This window comes from Aedes aegypti, chromosome 1 (genome assembly GCF_002204515.2).
Source record: "Aedes aegypti strain LVP_AGWG chromosome 1, AaegL5.0 Primary Assembly, whole genome shotgun sequence".
NCBI classification, from domain to species: domain Eukaryota; kingdom Metazoa; phylum Arthropoda; class Insecta; order Diptera; family Culicidae; genus Aedes; species Aedes aegypti.
In genome coordinates this window covers 310,665,948-310,684,011 of record NC_035107.1, presented here as the reverse complement: position 1 = coordinate 310,684,011, position 18,064 = coordinate 310,665,948, and the positions used below count along the sequence as shown (strand labels likewise).

The following is an 18,064-nucleotide window of genomic DNA, read 5'->3' as shown; positions in this document are numbered from 1 at the left end:
AAATGTTAATTTAATTAATAACGAGCCTCTTTTGAAAATGTGTTTTGCTCCTGTTAAACGTGTTTCCTCAACATGTTAACGACAACATTAACATATTAAAATATTATATTCTTTGACAAACAATATATAGAAAATGCATCGAGCAGCCCTCTGTTGGTCGGTGTATCAAGCTCTTCTTAGAAAGCTCTCAAAGAATCGAAGCTTGCGCATTTTCATTTTCTTTTCTCTGAGACTCAAGAGCATCCAAGCTGTAGAATGATTTTATTTTATGTTTGGTGTTCGACTGGAAACGTGGTGCGGATTCCTTACCTCTTCTAATTTGTTCAAATTCACTTGAAAACAAAGACGAATTGCTTGTGGATTTTTTAAATGAACAGTCCGATAAGTGAGGTACATGGTAATATAATATCTTAAAATAAAAATACAGTTTGTGAATTGTGATAGCTGAATAGGAGACTTTATTTATTACTAGTTGGTCTCTGAGCTGTATTGTGTGTTTTGCAACCTTAGGATATAGACACTGTGAGGATCGTGTTGTGTTGTGCGTTATTTGTCGCAGAATAGAAACTACAGATATTTTTAATTACTACTTTTGAACGGGCTAATTGTTGAATTGTTCAACATTTGTCCCTGCACTTTTGCTCAGTTACGTAAATTCTCGATGGATAATACTATATTACGCTACGTTTGAAATGTATGCCCTACAAACTTTCGATACGCATTGCAAGCAAAATGTTCAAACACTTCAATAACATGAAAATTGAAAAGTTTAAAAAATATTATACAGATAATCAAAACAGATAGAACGTTAAATTTTCGATGTATTGTAAGATTTTTACAAACTTGAATATCAGCAAATGTGTAGATAATTTAACATACTGTTTAGTACCGAAAACTATTTCCATGAAATAAACCAAATGAAATGGTTACGAGTATATCGGGATTCCGTCGCTTGCAACTAATGATGCAGCAGCTATTTTTCCCTGCCAAGGGCAAAATATCATCGGTGTTGTTATTATAGTCAAAAGTTGCAGTTGAGCCTGGAGATAGTATGAGGGACAGACATCATCAATCATTCTTCCCCTTTTTACCCGATTTTGCTTTCCATCGTGCAGCGTGTGATCCATTCGTATTCCTTTTGCTTTTTCAATGCGGTGAAATGTATTGTAATTAGACAAAATTTTGTTTGTTGTTAAAAAATATGCAGTATGTTTAATCTATATAAATAAAAATGAAATGGTGTTTGTATGTCACGAAATGGCTTGAGAACTGGCTATTGGATTTTGAAATTAATCATACAGATATGATCCTGAAGTGTTCCGACGTGTTTGTGTGTATAAAAAAACTCAAGATGTTCACAGGAAAGTTAGAAAAAACGGGAGCGAACGGAACTGCCTGTTTTGTATGGGACGACCATGACGTTTTTCAGCAGCCTACTTGATGGCAAGACGAAGTTTGCCGGGACCACTAGTAATAAATAATAATGGAATGGTGTTTGTATGTCACGAAATGGCTTTAGAACGGGCTATTGGATTTTGAAAGTTGTTCCATAGTTATGTTCCTGAAGTGTTCCGACGTGTTTGTGTGCATAAAAAGCAAAGGATATTTAACGGGAAAGTTGAAAAAACAGGAGTGAACGGAACTTTCATTTTGCACGGAGCGTTTCATGGCGTTTTTCAACAGCCTACTTGATGGCAAGACGAAGTTAGCCGGGACCACTAGTGTTTAATAAAAACAAACAAAAAACCCAAATTGTAAAAATAGTTTTATATTTTTAATCAACCCTTTCTAATGTATTTGAATCCTCTGAGCAGAATCTCAATAGAGAAACTAAAAAGTAGATTGGAGTACCTTGTACCTTCAATTCCGCCCTAAATGCTCATCTTTGACAGGTAGTCGAAATACGCGTATCTGTCAAAGATAAGCATTTAGGACGGAATTAAAATGTACAAGGTACTCCAATCTATTTTTTGGTTTCTCTGTAATCAACCGATAAGAACAGATAACGTTACAATAATTTTAGGTCTTTGAAAGTGTGCTGTGGCATTTTTTCAGGACCTGTCGGAAATTTGGCGCTTTCCAGTTTTCCATAACTTCATTGATTGTCAGTAATTTCATTACCTTTGAACCCCTTGAGATAGAGATGATCTGCTAATTTAACAAAGCCAAGTTCGAACATTTTTCTTTTGTTTGAAAAAATGAATATTTTGAATATAGCTAATGCAAAAAAAAAATGTTTTTATTATTATTGTTACATCATCGGAAAGCTTTTTATCTTGGTTTAGTGGGAAAAGTATGAAAACTGAAATAAATCATATTTTTGTATTCAATAGTAGTGGTCCCGGCAAACATCGTCTTGCCATCAAGTAGGTTGTTTCAAAAGGGCATGCAGATTCCTATATAAAATGACATATGGTTGCACTAGCTTCACGGCGTAGGCATAACACCAATCAAGATCGTATTAGCACATTTTACCTTTATCATTTATTATTCATCAAAAGTTTTCGATTGATTCAAAAAATGGTTTCTCATTTTTTCTTCATTTTATTTGATAAAAAATATATTCTCTTAGTAGTGAGTAGGCACAATAGGTCTAGGTACAAAAGAGCTTAAATTTTAATGGAAACCATTTATTTCGATTATACTTTGGACAGAATTGAACTGTGAATCAATAGTACTTATATAAATAGCTTCTGAGCTTCATGGCAAAACATATTTTGCTATGATTTATAGAAAATCGTCTGTAACAAGCCACTATTGCAACTATAGAGGACTGTCTCTACTAAGGGTACACTAACCCTACTATTATGGAAATAGCCTAAACAGCGGATTTGTCGGTTTTTTTTTTATTGAAATTTTGAATCCATTACATCACAACAGAGAGATACATTCTACTTCTTAGCTAAAAGTTCTGAGATTCATAGATCCATACATTGTTGTGATTGAAATTTTGATCACTGAGAGTTTAATTTAGCAACTTCTTATATCAAATACAACTGAATCACAAACTTTTATAAATATTATTGCTATACGTAATATTTCCTTCTGTCAGAAATCTCAATAAATGCTCTAGAAACACAGGTACACTGCAAAGTTGTTGTTAAATACTTTACAAGTGTCTTTTATGTATTACAACCAAATAGACAGCGACTTGAAAAAAAATCGTTTTTTGGTATTCCAATAAAAAAAAGAAAAGGTTATTATTATTACTTAGCCTTTGATCAAATGAACAAACAAAGGTTAAATAATTATATAAAACTTTTTGTAAACTGAGGCAAAATTCAAACAATGAATAATTGACATGTTTTTTTTTCTTTTATTTTAGGTGCTTTAACATGATAACTATGAGTTTCAACTTATGAGGAGAGTGAAATAATATGATAGGCAAATATGTAAGCTCGACCAGTTCTGATTGCGATGATTCCGAAAGTGGTTTTTTCTCTTAGAATGTAAGGGCTCGTGCACATATCACGTGGAACACATAAAAGGAGGTATGGAATAAGTAAAAGTCCACGCTAGTCTACTAAGAGGAGGGATGGGGGTAAATGAAATGGCCACGTGGACATCGTTCATTCGAAAAATTTAAAATATAATCTATTATCCAAGCCTCAAGCAATCAGTTGAACACTTAATTTTTTTTATTGTTTAATATTACCTCGTATCATACATTTCTGTTGAAAATAGGCTAAGTTTTATAAAATTATTACTCAAATTATAAATTATTCGAGAACTTTTGATTAATTTTGTAAACACTTGAAAACAGATAAAAATATTATCTAAGAATTTCAAGAAGAAGGAAGTTTCATAATTCATAATATTATATTGACTGGTATGGTCAACCGACAGTTATTAATAAATAGGGAAAGCCATTTTCCGATGACAATTCACACTAGGAAGGGAAGTATTATCGATAATCAATTATCAAAGTCACGTGATATACATTGTATACCACTGATATACATTGTACACACTAAGATTCTATTTTCCAAGACAGTTTTTTATTGAGTTCTGAACAACAGTTAGTTAACAATACTGAACTCTAATAACATATTTACAAAGTAATGATCATAATCGATAACCGAGCGTACCAAGTTAAATTCGATGTTGAAAACTAAGTAAAAGTATTCTACTGCTAAATGAATATCTTTTTTGATAATTGATCGAATCAAATATATTTAATCTTTTTTCTGCCAAACGTTTCAGTAGCAAATACCTATTTCGTCCTTTGAAAAATTTCGATAACATTTAAAAAAAAATGTGCCAATTATCTGGCAAAATATTTTTTGAAAACTCCACGTAAATGTACACGTGGAGTTTTCAAAAGAGAAGGTAGGGATCGACGAAAAGTTCACGCTTGTCTATGGGGAAAAGGAAAGGGCCAAAATCGTGATTTTTGTGTCTCCGTGGTATATGGACGGCCTTTGGAAATGAAATAGATAAATAATGCATTTTTTTAAGTACCGTAATCCGGGGGCAAATTGATCACTGGGGCGAATTTAATCAGGTCGGTATCAAAAGACATTTCCTCCCAAGGATGCTGAAGGTTTCGTTGGCACCACAGACATTCCATGTTTTCTAGTTTATAGATGTCTTATGATGATTTTGAACTATTTCATTTTTATTAAAGCCAGTTTTGCATAGAAATATTCACACTTTTTGAAGGTGTAAGCAATTTAGTTGAAAATGTCGGTGCTAAACAATGCACTGGTGCTATGCCTACATGGCAACATTGATTGTTTAAAATGTTGTGTGCGCTTAAGTATGAACTACTGAACTCAAATTTGATATCGTACAGCACAGAAAGTATAGTTTTTTGCTCATAAATCCGTTCATTCTCATATTATGTGCTTATTTCAAGCAAAATTGCCTACATTCAGGCGTATTAGGCAGCTTCTCAAAGTTTAATTTTGCAATAAACAATAAAATACTAGAGTTGTAAGAATTGTTACATCATTTTCAGATTCAGGAAACCCAAATTTAGTAGATAGGGTAATGTTTAATTCTTAAACCTGCTTTTTTATATGGAGATCAATTTCGCCCATATAAAATCAATTTGGACCCAGATAGCCGTAGCGGTAAACGCGCAGCTATTCAGCAAGACCAAGCTGAGGGTCGTGGGTTCGAATCCCACCGGTCGAGGATCTTTTCGGGTTGGAAATTTTCTCGACTTCCCAGGGCATAGAGTATCTTCGTACCTGCCACACGATATACGCATGCAAAAATGGTCATTGGCATAGTAAGCTCTCAGTTAATAACTGTGGAATTGCTCATTAGAACACTAAGCTGAGAAGCAGGCACTGTCCCAGTGGGGACGTAACGCCAGAAAGAAGAAGAATCAATTTCGCCCCAGTGTGTCATTTTAATATTTTATATTGAAACTTTTTTTTTATATGTTAAACATTATTTCATGAAAAGTCGTCTACATCAACTGATAAAGATCAATGGAGTACTGATTTTATCGAAATTTATTTGACAATATTTGAATTCAAAAGAATAACACAACAAAAAGTTGAAAAATAATGATCAATTTGCCCCCGGATTACGGTACGTGCATAACGCCCACTAGCATTCCTAAACGTTCTCTCAGTAGGACATCGAATTTTCTCACACAGTTAAAGTTCATTGAGCATTTGTCATATGGTATAGTTTCATTTGACTCGATTACACCTGAGAAAACACGGTGGTATGCTGGAGGGTGATTTGTGCGTACGTGGAAAGATGGCTTTTAGTTTAAAGTGTAGAAGTTTTGTAATTTCGAGCAGTATTTCCATATGGATTATATAGAGGATACATTATTGTCTATGTTGTCTGCCAATGCTAATCTTTTGGCTGTTACGAATGTTTAAAAAATCATTGGCACAAGTAAAAGAGATACACAACTCCAACCTTAAGTAAACCTTTTTACGAGCATCGGATGATTTTGCAGCGATCGTTTAAGTTGTTGGGCATAAAGTATTCTTATTATTTGACAAATTTGGAGATAGCTGGTTATACAACGTCTTGAATTGGCAAAATATGAAATTGTATCTACACATACCTGGTTATATTTTACCAAATGAAATCAAGCTTGTCTAATATTTTGCTGATTTGGCTCAAAGTTTTACTGTAGTTTATGAGGTCCAATACATTGAAACCAGGGTGTAAGACTTTAGATTTATTGAACTAATTTTATAGGGTTTTTTGCATCTTCACCAACAATGCAGGTTGAGTAGAAATTTAGTAGAAAGTATAATTTTATAAAAATCAGAGCGTGCAAGAATTCCTACGTCTAATTCCAAGTACTATTTCTACAACCATCTGGTTTTATTTAGTTTTATTCTTGTTTCCAAAATACTCAACGATTCTTATTAATTATGGCTTTCAAACGATCATCAAATCAACCCAGTAATATCGAAACTTGGTGACAATAAAAGACATTTCATCCAAAAACAGGTTTTATTTCGGCATTTATGTACCCAACCAAACTATCTGTCATAATTTTAACTGGATGTGAAGCGCAGCAAAATTGACTTAAATTCAGCGCAAAATATCAAGTTGCTCTTACACCGTAATTCTCGGAAATGAAACTAGTTAGAGGGAACGAATATGAAGTGAAGAAGTTTTCGGTAATAAGTACAATGCATATAGAGATGAACGTAAAAACCAATGGTCTGAGAAAAAGATCAGTTCCAGCGAAATGAAAATCTGAAATTATAGTTACCACTAAATTTCAATAACTTGAGCTTTTCAGTGTAGCGGAAGAAATTATGTCTAGTTTACCCCTGAAGCGAATAACGATTTTAATCAACTCACTATTGATTATACCTATACCAGCATGTGAATTCCGGCGCACATTTTCTTCGAAGAGAAGAAATTTTCTTCCATAATCCACCAGCAAGAAAATTTTCTTTTCTTCGAAGAAAATCCGCAACAGATTTATAAAATGACAGTATTTTACTTCCAGTCACTCTGGCGATTACAAACTTTGCACGGCTCGAGCTAAATTATAGTTTCGTAGATCGAGTTAAAATTGGGACACTGGGTCTTAGATAAGACTTGATAAGTGGACTGTGACGAGAATTTGAATTTTATCTTACGCTAAGGCAAATGTACCATTAGTGGTGTACCTAAGGGAAAACTAATAAAACATAGTGATAAAATCATGAAATATGTAACTTTAACGTATCAGTAGATATATTTCAAATCCTTCTATTATTCAAATGTATAAAAATCACGATTTATTTTAATATATATTGGATTATTTTAATATATATTGGAAAAGAGCACGAAGACAATTCCAACTCCAGGATCGCTTATTCTAAGCACAAAGAAAACAAGCTATTCCATTCTCTGCAGACAGCTACTGACTGATAACTCAACTAGCAACTGCTATTCCTTTTATTTCATCCAGGTATCTACAATTCATTATTTACCACTAAGTATACCTCTAGATACTACCACCGACGATGCCCGCATATTCTACCCACGGGATCGACACTACACTACCAACAAATATTACCCTACAAGAATCCTCGCACCAATAATAGGAACACTGTCCCTTTAGTTTAGGTATTTTTAAGAATGGTCCTTTAGTGGCGCGAACCATTGATTTTTTTATGGGACCCTCCACTATGGGTACTGATGCACCACTGTAGGAGCAAAGGAGATACAATTTTAAGCAAAATAATTGTTTTAACGATTTTACGATTAAATTTCATGCATATTACACTGTTCGACAAAAAAGTCGATCTGAATGCACAGAGATCGGACACCCCGGGCTTGAAAGTATAAAAATAAACAAAAATAATGGCGTTTTCAGAATGTTCGTGTCTGCCCCAGGTCATTTTTAAAATATACTTGAACTTTTTGCATTTATTCTTTAAAAATCTAATCTAATCAATAAACCGACACAGTGTTTTATATTCAGGACAGCGGAGTTCATGTGCCATATAATGTTTTCAACTTTAAATACAATATAAAAAGTTGTAATAAGAGTTGCAGGGAGCCCTCCCCCTTTTTTGTACCCTCCCCATTTTTAAAGTAACGCAAAAGATGGAATATTTGATACCAGGGGGTTATCAAAATAACTGGGACAGGCAAAAATTGGGCCAACTTTGGAATGCTGTAACTTTGACAAAAATTGACCGATTTCAATTCTTTTAGAAGTAATGGACGGGTCAACTAATCTAGTTCTAAGGTGCATCCACGGAGATGAACTATGACCTCCGGATACCGGTGATAATCCGGATTTCCGGAAGCATGTCTTATGCAGTAAAATTATGACTAGTTTTTAGCAAAGGTCTTGGCTAAAAAATCAAAATTTTACTACACATTAAGATAGAAGATCAAATTCTGAAGCGATTGGTGCGCCAAGTATTAAGATCGGTCCAGAAACAACCAAGATATAGCCATTTCCCCGGAATCGGTGCCGGTAGTGGATCCGAATTGGGATCAAACAATTTATTCACTCAAAATATGTCGCGCAGTATTGTTTTCTCCCTAGCTTATCATAAAATTCCCTATTATAAGTTGAAAATGAGTCTTGTACAGATTTGGCCACTCATGGCGCCGCCAAGTGCCCCGGGGGAACCTTGCATAGGGGACATTTCAATTTTGACACCAAAGCATATCATGCGACGGCTCATTCTTCATGTCTTGTCGTAAATAGGGCAACTGTAGACTCAAAATGGATAGTTGACTACAGTGACTACTTCCGGGACCACCGGATGTCCCCGAGAGAACCTGTAATTAGGGACAATTGAAATTGAACTCCGATACATATCGTGCGACGGCTTATTCTTCATGTCTTGTCGTAAATAGGACAACTAGAGACTTAAAATGGATAATTGACTACAGTGGCCACTTTTGGGACCACCGGAATTTCCCGGAGAAACCTGTCATTGGGGACATTTCTGTGTTTACACCAAAACATATCATGCGACGGCTCTTTCTTCATGCCTTGTCGTAAATAAAGTAATTGTAGACTCAAAATGGGAATTTAATTGAATTGGCCACTTTTGGGACCATCGGGTGTCCCCTAGGGAACCTATGATTGGGGACAATTTTTGCCTGTCCCAGTTATTTTGACAACCCCCTCTATATCAAATATTCCATCATTTGCGATACTTTAAAAATGGGGAGGGTCTAAAAGGGGGGGAGGGCTCCCTGCTACTCTTATTACAACTCTTCATATTGTATTTAAAGTTGAAAACATTATATGGCACGTGAATTCCGCTGTCCTGAATATAAAACACTGTGTCGGTTTATTGATTAGATTAGATTTTTAAAGAAAAAATGCAAAAAGTTCAAGTATATTTTAAAAATGACCTGGGGCAGACACGAACATTCTGAAAACGCCATTATTTTTGTTTATTTTTATACTTTCAAGCCCGGGGTGTTCGGTCTCTGTGCATTCAGATCGACTTTTTTTGTCGAACAGTGTTATTAGATTGTTTGGATCTTTTCGCATCGTATTGCTGTGTGCGATTGAAATACAAATTCTTCTTCTTCCTCTTCTTGGCATTACGTCCTCACTGGGACAAAGCCTGGTTCTCAGCTTAGTGTTCTTATGAGCACTTCCACAGTTATTAACTGAGAGCTTTCTTTGCCAAAAAACCTGAAATGCAAATATCAAGATCAAAGATAGATTTTCTTTTCTAGGTTTGCGATGATACGTACCATGGTTGATGAGTGTCCTTTGATTATTATAATCACACATTATTATCACTTCTTCTTTTTCTTCTTTTTCTTGGCATAACGTCCTCACTGGGCAAAGCCTGTTTCTCTGCTTAGTGTTCAATGAGCACTTTCACAGTTATTAATTAAGAGCTTTCTTTGCAAAAGTTGCTATTTTCGCATTCGTATATCGTGTGACAGGTACGATGATACTCTATGCCTAGGAAAGTCAAGGGTATTTCCATTACGAAGAGATCCTGGACCGACCGGGAATCGAACTCAGATACCTCCAGCATGGCTCTGCTTTGTAGCCGTGGAATCTAACCATTCGGCTAAGGAAGGCCCTCACATTATTATCACATATTAATTTATTTATGCGAAACATGTCCAAAAACAAAACCTCCACTATTGGAGTTACCTCCACTAAGGGAGCGTTTGCCCTATTACACATCAATATTCCTTCCTTTAATCAAAAGCGTGGCCGGCGCCGATAGGGGCTGTCCATTAACCACGTAGTCATTTTTTCTGGATTTTCAGCCCCCATCCTCCCTCGTGGTCATTTTGTCATGCAAAAATTTTAAAATTTGTGTGGACCGTGGTTATTAACTAGTCTCCCCCATAAATAACCACGTGGTTTATGGACTACCTCATGAGGCGCTGAAATATGCACACCGAAGAAGATTATGAGTAATCCGAGCCGAGCTTTTAGTTGATTATTCGTGCGTCTTTACTGACTTTGGGGTCATACAAAAATGACGTCCATCGTACAGGGGGTTAAGGGTGTTTACGAAGTTGTTAAAGTGCATGTATTAGGTATTGGAAAAAGCGTGACAGAAAGGGGCGAGGGGATCTAGAAATCCAGAAAAACTGATGGACTTCATATTTGAATCTTACCTTTGGTTGATCTCTGAATAGCAACCATAAATGCAGTATTGGACAAAACACACGCAACTTTTTCGTTTTTACAAAATGGTTAAAAAGTTTGATCTGAGTCATTAGTGACCGGTTTGAATAAAATTTTCACTGAGCTTCAGGAATAACTTAAATTTTAACATGTGGGTGATTTGTCCAACCACGAGTTAAAAGCCAATAACGGGTTGACTGAAGTGATTTTTTTGACGTGTTTTTAAAATTGACATAACTGAACAAATTTCTTCATAATTTCTTTAGCAATGTTGTCGATTTTGACGAGATGAATAAGTTTGCTAAAGAGAGCTATTAAATTTTCAGAAGAATGGTGTTGAAATTTATGTCGTAAATTGCACTTTAGTAAAATCGTTATTACTCATAAACTCGTGATTGGGAAAAAATAAAAATATATGTTCTAACTCAGGTTATGCCCACTACCGAAGTGAATCAAAAATGCCAAGAATAGGATCCGGCTCCCTACCTAGATATTTATGGAAACGATCAAACCATAGCTTATTATTGATTCTGAAATTGGAATATCAAGAAAATAGATAAAATAATATGACAATGTCGTTGATTCATATTAGTTAAATTTCAATTTTCATTGGATGACGAGACAAAGAAGTTCGTCCAGCAGAATATCCTTTGAAATGGGTAGAGAAATGCGCAGACGCCAGATTTAGATTTTTGCTATGTTGAATCTCCCACATCTTTCGCTATCGTCTGGCATAGCATCAGCATGGTTCCGAAAAGAAATATCGCACCGACACATTTTCGGAAGATATCAAATGCACATCACTGAGCAAATCATTGAAATGATAATTTGTGTTTTAATCTGCCTATTCAAAGTGCCGTTGAAAACTCACAAGTTATGAGGGGTGAAATGATGATTGTGTTAGTACTTATATTGTATCACCCTCTCAAGATGTGAGAACGTGGTGTTGGTGTACGCAGCACAATAGAGTGGAAAAAGTTTATAGAATGAGATGCTGCGGCAATGATGGTGAGATGAGCCGCACCCCAAATAAATGCAGAAAACCGTGTTGGTAGCAGTACACCAAGTGAAAACCAAGCGTTTACAGAGTGAAGCATCATCATGGCGGTGTAAGAGGTGGTGCCGTGAGTGTTTCTGTCTAATTTGAAGATGTCTAGGATTTAAAAGTTCAAGTTAATATTGAAAGATTGATTTGATTGTGCAGAATTTAATGATTCGAACTGTGTTCTAAAATGTTCCGGTAGAATTGGAATTGAACAAGTTTTTTCGGTTGAAAAATGAGAGTGAGTGTTTTTCACTTTCCTGAAGTGATCCTGGCTCAGGACCAAAATATCAAACGCACTAGCGCTCCTCCGTGACCTACCCTGTAGTTCCGGGCTTTTGTGGTTTCTTTTATTGTTAATTATCAGAAGCTCGTTTCTATAGAGGTATCTCACAGGGTGAACAATCTTCAAAACGTTTAAAAGGCTGAAAAGTGCAAAAAGGAGGAAGAACTACGCATGAAATATTTTGCACCCGGAAGATCGTGGGTCAAAAGTAAGAAGAATATTATTAATCGTTCTGAAAATTAAGCAATTGATGATCAACCATTTAACTTTTTATGGACTACTACTGTTATGTGCCATAGTAATAAACTCTTTTGAACCAGTTCTACAATAACATAAATTATTTGGTTTTTGAGTTCCATTGATTTAAGGATTGCGAAAATATCACATGTAAAATTGGTTAAATTGAAAAAAAGGTGATAGTTATGCGAGTGCCTCCGATTCAGGAGCATGTGTATGCACTTCCATAGCTTTGACTGAGAGTTTTCATTTTCATTCATTTTTGTATTGATATATGGCTTGGCGGATTCAAAACTACCAAATACCCAAAAGAAATTCACATTAGGAAAGGAACTTCACTGGGTCGATATCCAAACCCTGTTTCTTTACTTCATGTTCGCGGGCTTTGTCACTGGATTATGGAGCGAATTCAATCCGGATTTACATTAGGTTTTCTCGTTTTGAGAAGTGAATAATTGATAAATTAAAATTGTTACTATTTTTTGTGAATTAGGAGTTATTATAAACGAAAATAATGAATGAAATTCAACTCTTAAATAACTTGATAATTTCAAATATGACAAGCCAAAACACCGAGTTATTGGTTTGACATTTGATGGACTATATTCAACTAAATATATCCCGCGAATTTCAATAATTATAACTTCTTTTGGGTCTTTCTTGGCTGAGTGGTTAGAGTTCGCGGTTTCAAAGCAAAGTCATACTGAAAGTGTCTGGGTTCGATTCCCGGTTGGTCCTTGGAGATCTTTTCGTAATAGAATTTTTTTTTTATTTCCCTGGGCATAGAGCATCATCGTACTGTTAACAGTTGATTTACAGAGATAAAATCACTTTTTTATATAAAAAATTGTCAGCTTGATAGCATAACCATTACCAATTATGTTTTGAGGTATTATTTTCTTCATCAATATTTGGAAGTTATTTTTGGCCCAAGTTCGATTCAACGAGGCAAAAAATCGAGCTTTATATTATCTCACGGAAAAAGTTGTTAATTGCTCAGAATCTACATATAAGCTTTTTTATGAAATTAGCCTGATCACGTAGAGCAAGTCACCAAAATTTTACGTTGTACCTTTGTTTTTCGAAAAAAATCTTTTCCAGGTATTTTACAATTAACCCTGTTTTAGGCAAATTTCCGATCAAAATTCTCTAGCTAGTAAAAGTAATCCCTGAAAAAAAAATCCATATTTTGCATGCTACCTTAGATGACGAGCAGGCTTCGTCCTTTGGCGGAGAGACCTGTACCATTTGTAAACAAAGTTTTTTGTCATCTCTGAGCTAACTCAGGTAAGTCAGTCGTAAAAGCATTGTACAATATTGGTTGCGGAATGTTGCCTTGAGGAACATTACGGCTTAGAGTGTCCATTTCCCGACCATTTTGCTCGTCCCAGGATTCGGGACAAAAATCTACGCTTGTCCCGGGAAATCCCGGGATCCAATAAAACTAGCATTTCGGTTGAAATGGAAGTACAAATTTAACAATACCATTTTTTTTTTAATTAAATAAACGGATAATGTAACTTTTCAAAATAATATGTTAATTATAGCAAATTACAATTCAAATAATACTTTCTTATTCTGATGAAGTAACCTCAGAAAAATCAAAACTTAGCTTGACTAATTACGAGTTTCCTATGCTCTTTAAATGATTTTTCAGCTGCACTAACGAGAAATCACTTTTTGTTCAGTAAAATTAGGAAAAAACACCAAATCGATATTGTCCCATAATGAAAACTAAACGCATGTAAGTCCCACTGCATACTTTCGCATCGTGTAACACACAAATTAATCGTTATTTGGTCATCTCTTTATATTTTTCTTGGTGAAGTAACGGGGTGAAAAGCAAATTATGAAAGTTTCATTGAGATCGAAACATGTTCCAATCTCCTGGAATTTTTTGAATATTTGTATGGAAAACGAGATTGAAAACTTCTCAGCCATTTTTTTCAATGCTAACTTTTTACAGATGGTACTGACTTGCGATTTGCGGCAGTTCATGTGTACTTTCAGATTTGTTATTTCAGCATAGGCTTATAAAAACGGCTAATGTTGAAAAGAAAAGCATTAAAACTTTGCAACTAGACAAATAAAAATAGAGTAAGGTGGGGCAAAAGTTCGACCTTAGTGGTATAATCAAAGTTTCCAGGAAAACAATAGCAGTTAAAACAAAACAAATACCATACAGTGAACCATCAACATATTGGCTATAATTTTGCTGAACAAACTTGTGTCAAAATATTTACCTATTTTTAGTTATAACAGTTTCAAAACTAATTGTCTTATTCGAACTTTTGCCCCACCGGTGGGGCAAGAGTTCGAATCTAGTGTGGGGCAAAAGTTCGCTGGCTAAAACACAAAATATCGATCCTTTTATGATAGGCATACTTTAAACCAGCCGTAAACTTAAGTTTGACGAAAAATACACACTAAATTTTCATCAAAAAATTGCCCAAAACCGGGTTAATTGTAATATACTCAAAAATAGCAGTTTTTCACAAAACTATGTGGAAATGTAAAATTTTGGTGACAATTTTCATGCGATCAGACAAATTTAACTGAATTTGAAGATAATATGTGGATTTTAGGCAATTTGCAAATTTTTCCGTGATTTTACACATGGGTCGAACTTTTGCCCCGCTGATTCGAACTTTTGCCCCACTATGGGCCAAAAATTGTTTTCAAGCATCTATGCAAAAACTAATACACCTCAAAGCAAACTTATGATAGGCCTAGAAACGCCCTTACATAAAATATTGAAAAAGATTTTATCTTCAATTGGTTCCATGCAACGAAAGTTTGACCAAAAATTACAATATTCACATCGAAAAACAACAAATAGCCATAACTTTTCCAAATCTCAATCGATTTTTATGATATTTGGATTGAAAGTCTCTTACTTGAATAGCATTTGAACCACCATGACATTTATAAGATTTAATTTTAATTGAGCTGGAAATCTCAAAAAGAAACTCTTACCCCACTCGAACTTTTGCCCCACTTTACTCTATGTGTTTCTTACTTGATAAATAGATCATTTCATGAAAATAATTACTCATTTATTCTCCTTTTCATTATGCTTTTCTACTTTATCAAATAAGGTTGATAGTGAGAATAATGTAATTGTTTTTCATTAAAATCTAGTGGTTTTCATCAAATTTTACGTACATTTCAGGAATCCCGGGATTCCCGGGATGTCAGAAATAAAAGCCCGAAATTTGTCAAATCCCGGGATTTTTTGTCCCGGGATGTCCCGGGATGGACACTCTATTACGGCTGTTACATAATATTCGTCATATTGTAATTCTTATAACTAATCTGAATTTTACCATTTGTCAGACAACTTTGAATTATTCCTACAATGCATATTGTTTTTTTTTTTTCATTTTACGATTGAAACTTTGTGCCAAACGCAGTAGAATGTTTTTTCTAGTTGAATGTTCCATTGCATACATTTCATCAAAAAGATGGGCAGCATAACGGTCTACTATTCTTAACGGAAATGATAGTTATGGATTTCTCAACAACTGCGTGGTTAGCTTCTGTTTTTTTTGCGCAACGTTTCGCGTGGGCAGTTAGCACATGGTATGCACTTGTACAATATAGTTAGAAATTGCTCGCGACATTTTATGAATCATGCTGGAAAAATCATTTTGCAACTAGTTGTATAATAGTAGTTTATGAAACAACTTGCAGAAAGATAATTTGTACAACACGAATCGTCACGAATCGTATATTTATCCAACGAGGCTTGCCGAGTTGGAAAATTACGACGAGTGCTGTAAAATCGAGTTCTGCAACGAGTTGAGTACAAATTTTTTTGCAATTTCTTAAAAGAACACTTGAGGATATCAGAAATCATATCAGGTTGCCTTCATCATCATTTAGCATGTTCTTGATAAAGATGTCATCATCACCAGGAGCTTTCAAATTTATGAATAATTCTCTCACTTCTTCCTAATAAGTCTCCCAAGAATTGTCGAATACGTTATCTTTAGTAATTTGATTTTCAATTGGATATATGAATCTTAAATTGAAATTTGCGCGCTTTCAAAACGCATAGCATTTCGTATAATTGAAGTAGCATGATAGCGAGCACGTTGAAATATCCTTTTCCTTGCATTTTGCGATAGATCAAGTATTTCAGATAGTTATTTATAATAACAGATTTGCATTATGTTCTCTCTTAAAAGCTTAAAAGTTCTTGCACGAAACTTTTTTTTGATTTTATTATACGAATGCCCGAGCGTACATCAAACCTGGAGTTTTTTGTAGCAAAAAATTGGAGATGTTTATGGAGGATGGCGAACGCTATCATTCACGGAAATGTCAAGACCATCGTTGCAACGAATACCCAATGATTATCGTACTCAAATTCTTAAACTTGTTGAGCATTATGCAAAATTAATCGATGATTTTATTGGTTGTTTGATTTAACCGCATAAGATTTTTATTCATATTGTGAGCATTGTATTTAAGTGAAATGTTTTAAAAATAAATGACAAAATACAATCATGAAAAAAATATACCAAACATGTTTTGTTTTCCATGTGTTTCAATGTTTTGAAAGGTCAATTTCAACGCATCTATATAAATCAAAATACCTACCAAATATTTTTTTAAGTTTCTATTTTTTAGAAATATAAAGTTATATGTGGTTCTCCACACGAAATAAACCGTTTTGATTAATGTTACGGACACTGAAGGCCTTAGAGAACTATAATTCAGCGTTTAAAATAAATAGTTTTGTATGGTTTCTTCCGTAATATGAATAATTATAAATAAATAGAAATGTTCGGATTTTTCACGATTCTTATTCTGCACGCTTCATCACTTTTGCCTCATATGCCGGGCACTTTGATTCGATTTCTTGACAGCTCATGAAAATCTTAAATAGAAAAGTCCAACCATTAATTGAAATTGTCAACCCACTAAAGAGACCTCTCAGGTAGTTTGGCATTATACATTTTCATTCATATTATGACAATGGAAAGGAAAAAAAACAATGAAAAAAAATTAATGTGAAATCTTTCCCATGCAAAACAGAGTATCCGGAATTTGAAGCTGTCGGTAATACCGTGTTGGTTCGAAACATCTGGCTATTCGATGCAGTACGGTATTTTGTAAAACGATACTTCTCTTAATCAGCTGTGAACATGGAATCACATTATCGATTGAAAAGTTTCAGCTGAATAGAGTTGAATAGTGGATTTCATTCTGTAAGAAATGGACTAAGGTGTAGTGATTAGAATAATCTGGAATCGCACCTTTTTCTAGACCTTGTGGACGTTTTCCATCGGACGAGTAAAGCCGTTGCCCTGAAATAGTTTGGCTGAGAGATAAAAAAATCATTGATAAAGATGATAAAGAGGAGATCAAATATGTGTTGATGTTTTAAATGGTTATGGCGCTATACATGATTATCTGCAAACAGCATAGAAATTCAATAAATGATTTAGTTGTATTTTTTTCTTTGCAGATTGAGAAGTCCAGCATAGGTTAACAGCGATCATTTTCATGTAGGTAAAATTTACAAAACACAAATTGAAGGGAATCAACCATTGAATGCTGTAATCCAGAGAATAAACATAATTCTATGAAATTAAAAATAAAAGAACATTGCAAATATGAATATTGTTTATTTATTTACAATGCCCTGAAAAATAAAAAGAGAAGTTTGTATCACAACAAGTTTTGAAGGGTTTGCAAGTCTACGGAATAAGTGAGTTCTCGATTACTTTTTCAAATCGACGTAAGTCACTTTCATACGGTTTTGAGAAAATTAATTAGGAAGAATCACAACCTATCTTCTAGAACTGTTTTAAAATAAATTTTATTTAACATTTTTTCGCCGTGTACATCGCTTAAATTTTGCCTTCAATCAGCTCGCATTCAAAAACTAGATAGCTTCTATTATTTCACACAACAATTTTATTACAAAATG

At 34.5% G+C, this 18,064-nt stretch overlaps 1 long non-coding RNA gene across 2 annotated transcripts; it reads left to right on the top strand.

Annotated features, from left to right (window-relative positions):
- The first annotated feature begins 265 nt into the window (after positions 1–265).
- LOC110674253 lies at positions 266–17,752 on the top strand. 2 transcript variants are annotated; one of them, XR_002498772.1, is made up of 3 exons: positions 266–390; positions 3,326–3,392; positions 17,600–17,752. It is a non-coding gene; the product is annotated as an uncharacterized LOC110674253 (long non-coding RNA). The 2 variants fall into 2 exon arrangements; XR_002498773.1 differs by having other exon boundaries at positions 3,326–3,491.
- Positions 17,753–18,064: the final 312 nt, after the last annotated feature.